The 8,678-nt window shown below is 42.4% G+C and overlaps 1 long non-coding RNA gene across 1 annotated transcript; it reads left to right on the forward strand.

The window, feature by feature from the left end:
• Nucleotides 1-984: 984 nt before the first annotated feature.
• On the forward strand, nt 985-6,882 carry LOC122864260. Its single transcript, XR_006375186.1, has 3 exons — nt 985-1,091; nt 1,809-1,922; nt 6,125-6,882. It is a non-coding gene; the product is annotated as an uncharacterized LOC122864260 (long non-coding RNA).
• The last annotated feature ends 1,796 nt before the right edge of the window (nt 6,883-8,678 follow it).

Raw genomic sequence — 8,678 nt, forward strand, 5'->3', positions numbered from 1 at the left:
GCGTCGTAAGGAACCTCAGAGTTATCTTTGATCAGGATTTATCCGAAACAAACTTCAAGGACTGCCTTCTTTCACCTACGTAACATTGCAATAATCAGGCACATCCTGTCTCAAAATGATGTCGAAAAACTAGTGCATGCATTTGTTATTACTATTGCAATTCTTTATTATCAGGCTGCACAAATAAGTCCCTTAAGATCTCCAGTTGATCCAGAATGCTGCGGCACGTGTACTGACAAGAACTAGGAAAAGAGATCATATTTCTCCAAAATTAGCTTCTCGGCACTGGCTCCCTGTAAAATCCAGAATAGAATTTAAAATCTTTCTCCTGACTTACAAAGCTCTTAATGGTCAGGCACCATCGTATCTTAAAGAGCTCATAGTACCTTATCACCCCACTAGAACACTGCGCTCACAGAATGCAGGGTTACTTGTGGTTCCTAGAGTCTCCAAAAGTAGAATGGGAGCCAGAGCCTTCAGTTATCAAGCTCCTCTCCTGTGGAATCAGATCCCAGTTTGGGTTTGTGAGGCAGCCACCATCTTCGCATTTAAAAGTAGGCTTAAGGGCTGGCTTGGGTGAGTCCTGAACCATCCCTCAGTTTTGCTGCTGTAGGGCTAGACTGCCAGGCAACTTCCCATAATGCACCTTTTTCCTCTCTCCCTCTCCATCATCATTTTTATCCCATTACTGCATGTTACTAAATTGACATCTTCTCTCTTCCGTAGTTTTGTGCTTTCTACTGCTACTACAGTTGGTAGTACAACTGTTATTGGTTCTGTTACTATTATTGTCATTATTATTCCTGTGACTATCATTCCTACTATGATCAATGTATTAATATTAATATTACCATTACATTATTACTATTTTAAAATTCTAGGTGGTATTTGCATTGTGCTTCTCTCTCTCTCTCTCTCTCTCTCTCTCTCTCTCTCTCTCTCTCTCTGTCTCTCTCTCTCTCTCTCTCTCTCTCAACACAGCAGCGGCGGATGGCCGCACACCATTGAGTCTGGTTCTGCCCAAGGTTTCTACAGGAAATAAAAGCTGGGATTTTTGACGTAAGACAAAGACAAACTGACGAAGAAACAAGGTAAGCACAGACTATATACACAGGTAAGGGCAGGATAACTAGACACAGGTGAAACTAATTAGGGCAGGGCAAACAACCAAAATTGGAAGGAAAAAGCAAACAAAGACAGGAAGTAAAACTACCAGACACATGAGGGGAGGAGAATATTTCAAAATAAGACAGGAAATGCCTAAACCAAACCCTGGTTAGCAGACAGGAGTGCAGGCTGAGGTCCAGACAGGAAGCTAGTTGGCTGGATGCTAGCAGGCCGTATAATACACCAAGTTTTGCACACGCCTATGTGCACTATCTAACCCTAAAATATACCCGGTCATGCCTGTAGGGGTCGCTTATGGCCCTCTTAGGGGCGGGATTATCTGTGAGAATACATATAACCAGATCTTTAACAATTTCTTTAACTCCTGCATGTTGTGGGGTGGTTACTATCGGTTCAGCTGTCCTTTGCCAACCCCGCACGTGGCGTTGTCGCACCAGCAGCACTGGTGAATGAAGGAGATTTAGGGGACATAGGTCTGAAACGCGCTGTGAAGTCGATCAGCTGTAGGGCAGCACTGGTGAATGAAGAGCAATTAACATTAGTTAACGTCTGACATGATGATGAACAGGACAAGCGGTATGAAACTCTTTATATCTGTGCACTTACTCTATTAACGGGTGTTTTATTCATGAATGTGCGTGTGTGTATTGATATGGAGTACTTCTTGATTTTTTTATCAGGTCTGTGACTGATGAGATAACAAATATTGACCAGCCGTTGGAGCCCGCATCTGCATCAGAGGGGGTGGAGATCGATGAACAGACACGCTTTTGAAGCACTTTGCAGAGAACTGGGTGAGATAGAGTGGATTGAAGAACAAACAGGTGCAGCATTTTTCCAAAGCGTTTGTGTGAATGACAGGGCCAGCGCTCCTGTAGCATACAGTGATTTACAGCTTGGCGATACACTTTGATTATTGGATAAATCAGCCTATTCTCGTACATCTGTGTTCTATCCATACGGTACCCACTTGTATGAAACTAGTGGATACTCCATCAAGCCAAATATTGGTGCCGCATGTTTTCTCAGAGCCGTCAGAACTACCTAATTTGAGCTTTATGGGTGCTGTTTAAATATTAGTAATTTTGCAAGAGCTGGGGGAGGCGTTGTTAAAAATACGGGAGACTAGATGATTTGTGCAACTTGGTGAACAGATGAGTTGATGACTTGGAAAGTACTATGAGTAGAAAAATTTATGAATTGCAGCGCAGTAACAAAGTCTTAGAAAACACCGTTCTAGCCCAAAGTAAAACTGTTGCTTTGTAAAGATGTGTTCATGCTAGTGACATTCAAAAAGTGAAATTTCTACTGCTATCAGATCTACCTACGGCTACATCCTTATGGATTATAAAGCTAAGACACCAGATTATTTAAGACTCAGAACAGCATTGCTATCAGATCAGCCGGTTGTATATATTCCGAAAAAGCAAAAGGGGTGACAACATCGTCACGTATGCAGAGGAATTTGTCTCAGTTGGTGTTGTATAAACTGCCGCAGAGTGTGCAAAGGGTTATTGACCAGACTTTAACGCCCTGTGTGAAATTGCTCTGAATGTGATGAGAGGTAATATCCCACTAACTGTTAGTACAAACAGCTGAAAAGGAAGAAGACAGTCATCAGACTAGTCGTGTCATGGTTTTGGGTTTGTGTTCTGTTATTTTCCAAAAGCCTCCTTCCCTCATGTCTTGTTGTTTCACTTCCTGTCTTTGTTTGCTTTTGCCTCCAGTTTTGATTGTTTGCCCCACCCTAATTAGTTGCACGTGTGTCTCATTATCTCCTCTCACCTAAGTGTATTTAAGTCTGTGTCCTTCCTTTACTCAGTTGTCAGATTGTCTTCATATCTCTGTCAGCACCCTGGTTTCTTGTACCTTGCCTGTCTATGGATTTTGGATTTTGCCTGTTCACCATTTTGTGTTTCTGTCTGCTTACCTGCTGAGTTGTTTTTGCCTGCCAATTCAGTGTAAGCCTTTTTGTTAAAATATTTTTCATCTGAACCAGTTTGACCTGCTAGTCAGCGTTTGGGTCCTATTCCATTGAATACTCGTGTGTTTCCTGCCCATCTGCTTGACACACCATAACAAGTCGCTGATTCCATAAATATTTTCAATCGGGGTTGAAATGGAGCACAATCAAAATGTTTTTGGTTCCTCAGCATCATTTGGACTCATTAAAGTAGCACCAGCAGCCGGAGCAAAGCAATGGTTCCATAAGACAAGCAGGACAAAATGATCTAGATAGAGCTATGCTCGATGTATTGAAACTACTGGTGTATGAGAAGAATGCCGGTATTCTACAGAGATACCTGTCGCTGGTGAGACAAGGGGAGCATGAAAAAAGCGTATTGACTTTATCATTACCCTCCAGTGAAAAGTAGTGATGCGAGTAGATAGAACCTCAATGTTACACCTGGTGCAGATGACAGTGCCAAAAAGGACCTGATTCTTAAAAAAAGTTTTAAAACGCATGCCTAAAAGAAGTAAGAAAAATGCTGAATACATTTTGGGTGCATTTGTCCGGGCAAAAAAATTTAGATCTTGAACAGATCAGAGAGAAATTACTGCTAACAATCAACCAGTGAGAAGTTCACACTTGTATGACTTGGTAAAAAGTGTCACTGCATCACATAATGTTTTAGACTAATTCTTGACCACAGGGGTGGCAAATGTTTTTTATTACATTGGATGGTTTAAATGTACCTCTATCTGACAGAAAAAAAAACAATGTTGACCGCAGGTTGTAGCATGATTATCCTGTACTTGTCTTTTAGAATAAGATACATCTGTACAGTTTTTGACAAGGTAGTTGTTTATCTCTGATGGAAAATTATCTGTCAGGAGGGTTACCAAAACTGTCAAATATCCTAGCTTGTGTTTTGTTATATAAATAGCCAACCAATGCTCACCAGGCATGTCGGATGAATATGTGTTTACAATTAACATAGCTAAAATGGGCTTCCAACTGTACATTGCCCATTTTTAATTAGTGAAACATTTTCCTGGTTGCATACCCTTGTCCCAGCAGGAATGGAGAATGTTTTCAAAGTGTTGCGGTTCAGTTCAGATGGACCCAAGCGCAGACAATACACATGGAGATGTTGGTATAAAGACTATGTCTATAGCATATTTAGCGTAGAGCACACAGCAATGCTCTACGCCAAGACAGTAGGAGCAACACCTTTTTCCACATTTTTTTACAAATACACTGGCTGACAATCTTAACACTGTATCGAGCATTTGCCGCGGTCACTAAAGTAAATTCATCTTTTGACCGTATAAATTTCAGAGAAATATCAACACCTTTTAGCAGTAGTTTTTCTTGAAAAAACAAATCGGTGTGCATCGGTGCAATTATTTCCATGATACAACTGTTTCCTGTGTATCCACCTCTTGCCACCAGTCCACGGATCTCTCCTTCTATCGAAGCATCATTCATGTGATTACAGGAGTCTTAAACAAACCTGGTAAACAAACCCATGCTGAACTGTGTATCCAGAGTGTCTTTTCCATAGTTAATCAAGCATTCAATTATTCCACAGTATGGATATGTGTTTGAGGATTGTGTCATAAGTCTGTCTCCCAGCATTATATCGACCTGTGAGAAAAGCTTGCATCCAGGGTAGTTTATAAATAGTATCACAGCTATTTTCCACAAATTTTAACCAAGAATATGTCTTTTGATCAAAACCTGGAGAGTCTGATCGGAGCTCTGCTACCGGTAATTCTCCACCCGCTTGGTTCATATAGTACTATAGGACATTATACTATAGGACATTTTTCAATTCGCTCCTAAAAATACTGCCTCACAGGTCTATAGTGTAGTTTGCGAAAGGTGTGTGTATATACTGGTTTTGGTTGTTTTTTAACGATATTTCTATATCATCAATAACTGATTTAGAGAGTGATGTGTTGTGTGATTTGTCATAAGTCAGAGTGTGTATACGACGAACCTTGTCAGATACCTTTTTTATACAGTGGAGGAGGAGCACATAAAAATCTGCAATAAGATGATAATCTGACAATCCGTTAGTCTATATACAGGTGGATCTCTGGCTACGCTAAAACAAATCTGTGAATGTTTGTTCATAACTTTTTCTGAACACACCTCGAGTTTTGATATTCTCACTGTATCCCCCAAAGGATATTTTAAGGACACCATTCTGTGCGATTTTAGCTTCTACAAGTTGTTAAAAACTATTTTCTTATTGACTATTTACAGCGGCGGGTGGCATCCTTATTGAATTATGATGAGACTTGTTTATAGGCTTCAACAAGGTCCTGGACCCTGTCAACATATGTACGTGAACAACTGGTAAATAGCTCCACATACGTGTCTTGAAGGTTCTGTTAAAACATTCCACTACACTGGCCTTAGTCTCGTTTAATGTTAAAAAATTATGGATTTTATACTGATCCATTAGTCGTTGAAACCACTTATTATAAAACTATGTACAAGTATGAGTTTTAAAGGCACATGGCCCTCTCTCAGAATGTCATTAAAAGCATTTGTAACAGCGGAACCAGTTTTCTTTTTTGTTCCAGAACCCTTTTTCTCTGGAAATGTTTAACTCCATTGGTATGGAGGGTAGTGTAGGTGTCATTCCTGTATAATCCCTGCAAAGCTTATACGCACTTTTGAGGCCTCCCAGATGCATTGGGTCATAGTAAATCTTTTGCATCTTACTCTCCATGATCGAGATGAGACAAATGATCACATTGTGTTTGTTACAATGTCTTTTTATTTTGTTGTGCTAATTGCAGTAAAAACATCTACATTGCACACATCAGAGGATGTGCGCATGCGCCAATGTGCATGCTGCCTGTTGCCATTGCTCCGTCTTGTCTTCTTACTTTTTCCAACTTTTAGCTTTCCTTTTTCTTATGAAACTTGAGTGACTTTTGTGTAAGTATAATTTAAACTACACTCTCTGTGAAAATGAGACTAGAAAGTGTTTTGGTATTTTTTTTCACCGTGAAACTTCTCCTGCTACTCTGTCAGGGCACTGCTGCAGAACAGCTGTTTGGCCGCATTGTTTACAACAGGGAACAACTGATCACGCTGTCCCCAGTGAGATCTGGAGGAGGACACACCGAGGATGCAGAGGTGGAACAAAGCGGCGAGGGAAGAGAGAGGGGTCCAGACAAAAGAGCCCTAAGAACAAGAGATTTAAGCCGTGTCTGCCTTTTCTCATCATGGGCAATGTAAGATTACTGGTGAATAAAATGGATGAGATAATGGCATTAGCCCAGAGTCAGATGGAGTTTCGTGAGTGTAGTTTGATGTGCTTCTCACAGACATGGCTACATCAGTATATCCCGGATCATAACGTTTCCATCGACGGCTTTGAGACTGTTCGGGCCGACAGGGATCACACTGGGAGCGGTAAGCGGAAAGGAGGCGGGCTTGCTGTTCTGGTCAACAGATGGTGTAACCCTGGTCACGTTACTATCAAGCAGAGTATCTGTAGCCTGGACATTGAACTGTTAGCTGTGGGACTCCAGCCATATTATTTGACACATAAATTTTCACATGCCATTGTTATAGCTGTTTACATCCCCCCCTCTGCTAACCCGGCATTGGCGTGCAACGGCATTCATGCCATAGCACAACTCCAGACTCAGCACCCGAGTGCACTCATTTTAATCTCGGGTGACTTCAACCATGTCAGTGTATCAACAACACTGCCTAATTTCACCTAGTATGGGACTTCTCCTACTAGAGAGGAGAGGACACTGGACCTGCTGTATGCTAACTTTAAGGACGCATACAGGGAGGCCAAAGAGAAGTACAGGAGGAAGCTGGAGCGGAAACTCCTGCAGAACAACATGAGGGAGGTCTGGAGCGGCATGAAGAGCATCACTGGCTTCAGACCGACTGGCAGAGGAGTTGAAGGCAGCTTGGACAGGGCCAACGAACTTAATCTGTTTTTTAACAGATTCGACACACTGGCTCCTGCTCATCCCCCCTCTAACTCAACTGCTGCCTGCCCTCAGACTCCTCTGAGTCCACTGCTCCTCTCTCCTCCATCTTCCTGGGAGAGTCCTACTCCCCCCTCAACTGGCTCTCAGACAAAGGCCCTCTCCAGACTGACGACTTCCCCCCTCCCCCACCTGTAACCTCTGCTGTGTGCCTGACTGCTGACCAGGTGGGAGGACAGCTGATGAAACTCAAACAAGGCTGCAGGCCTGTTTAAAATCCTGTGCTAAAATCCTGTGCCCCCCAGCTATGTGGAGTCCTTCACCATGTCTTCAATCTGAGCCTGAGTCTTCAAAGGGTCCCTGTTTTGTGGAAGACATCTTGCCTCGTTCCTGTGCCAAAGATGGCGTGTCCCAGTGGCTCCAAGGACTACAGACCGGTGGCATTGACCTCCCACATAATGAAGACCCTGGAGAGACTGGTGCTACAACAGCTGCGGCCCATGGTCAGACCCCTCTTGGACCCCTCCCTTTAGTTTGCCTACCAGCCCCGGCTGGAAGTTGAGGACGCCATCATCTTCCTGCTGAACCACATCTACACCCATGTGGACAAGCCGGCAAGCACGTTGAGGATCACGTTTTTCCAGCCAGCACTGCTGAGTGAGAAGCTGGCAGCAAGGCAGGTGGATGCCCCCCTCGTGTCCTGGATTGTTGACTACCTGACTGGCAGACCACAGCATGTGCGTCTGCAGCACTGTGTGTTGGACAGCATGGAAAATTCAGGTAAAAGTAACAGCAGGTATAATAAATAGTCAAGAAAGGAGAAATAGTTTGCAACGCTGAACACTGATTTAAGGGTAAATTAAACCCTATGCAGTAGCGTTAAACCCCACTCGAACATGATGTTGACCAGTGGAAGAGCAGGTGTGGAGCAGCGATATTTGGAAGTGTGGGGGTTCTAGGGGTGGGAGGTGACCACCGCAAGCCTTACTGCCCACGGCTCCCATTCCAGTATCCCCTATATACAAATAATAGCCCTTCACCCCAAGATACTATATTCACCAGAATTCAACATCCCGGAAACAACTGGAAAATACATTGTCACAAAACTGAAAACAGGCTGTTTTCCTGAGCTCATTAAAAGTTTACTTTTTAGAGATATGTGGTTCTCTCAGGACAGCGATGCTACACACACATGCTGATCTTATAGACCATGATGCATTAATGTAGATTAAACTACCCAACAGTATATAAAGTAGTTAAAATAAGTACAACCTTAAACATCGACAGCAGTAATGCAACATACGTGTATATTAATCCAGCAGTAATGGTAATCCAGAAACAGATATAATAGGAAAACACTGACAGGGAACATTTTACTACACTATGAGTACTCTTACTTTAAGTACTTTAACTACATTTTGCTGATAATACTTCTACTGAAGTAAGGTTTGAATGCAGGAGGCCGTTTACTTGTAGTGCAGTATTTTCACATTGTGGCATTAGTACTTTTAATTAAGTAAAAGATCTGAATACTTCTTCCACCTCTGGTCAGCCACCATTACCTTGCATTAACGTTAAATGTGTTGCATTTGGAATGATTGAGGTAGCTAGCAACTAGCACAACAACTAAGATA

Source organism: Siniperca chuatsi, linkage group LG17, assembly GCF_020085105.1.
Source record: "Siniperca chuatsi isolate FFG_IHB_CAS linkage group LG17, ASM2008510v1, whole genome shotgun sequence".
NCBI classification, from domain to species: domain Eukaryota; kingdom Metazoa; phylum Chordata; class Actinopteri; order Centrarchiformes; family Sinipercidae; genus Siniperca; species Siniperca chuatsi.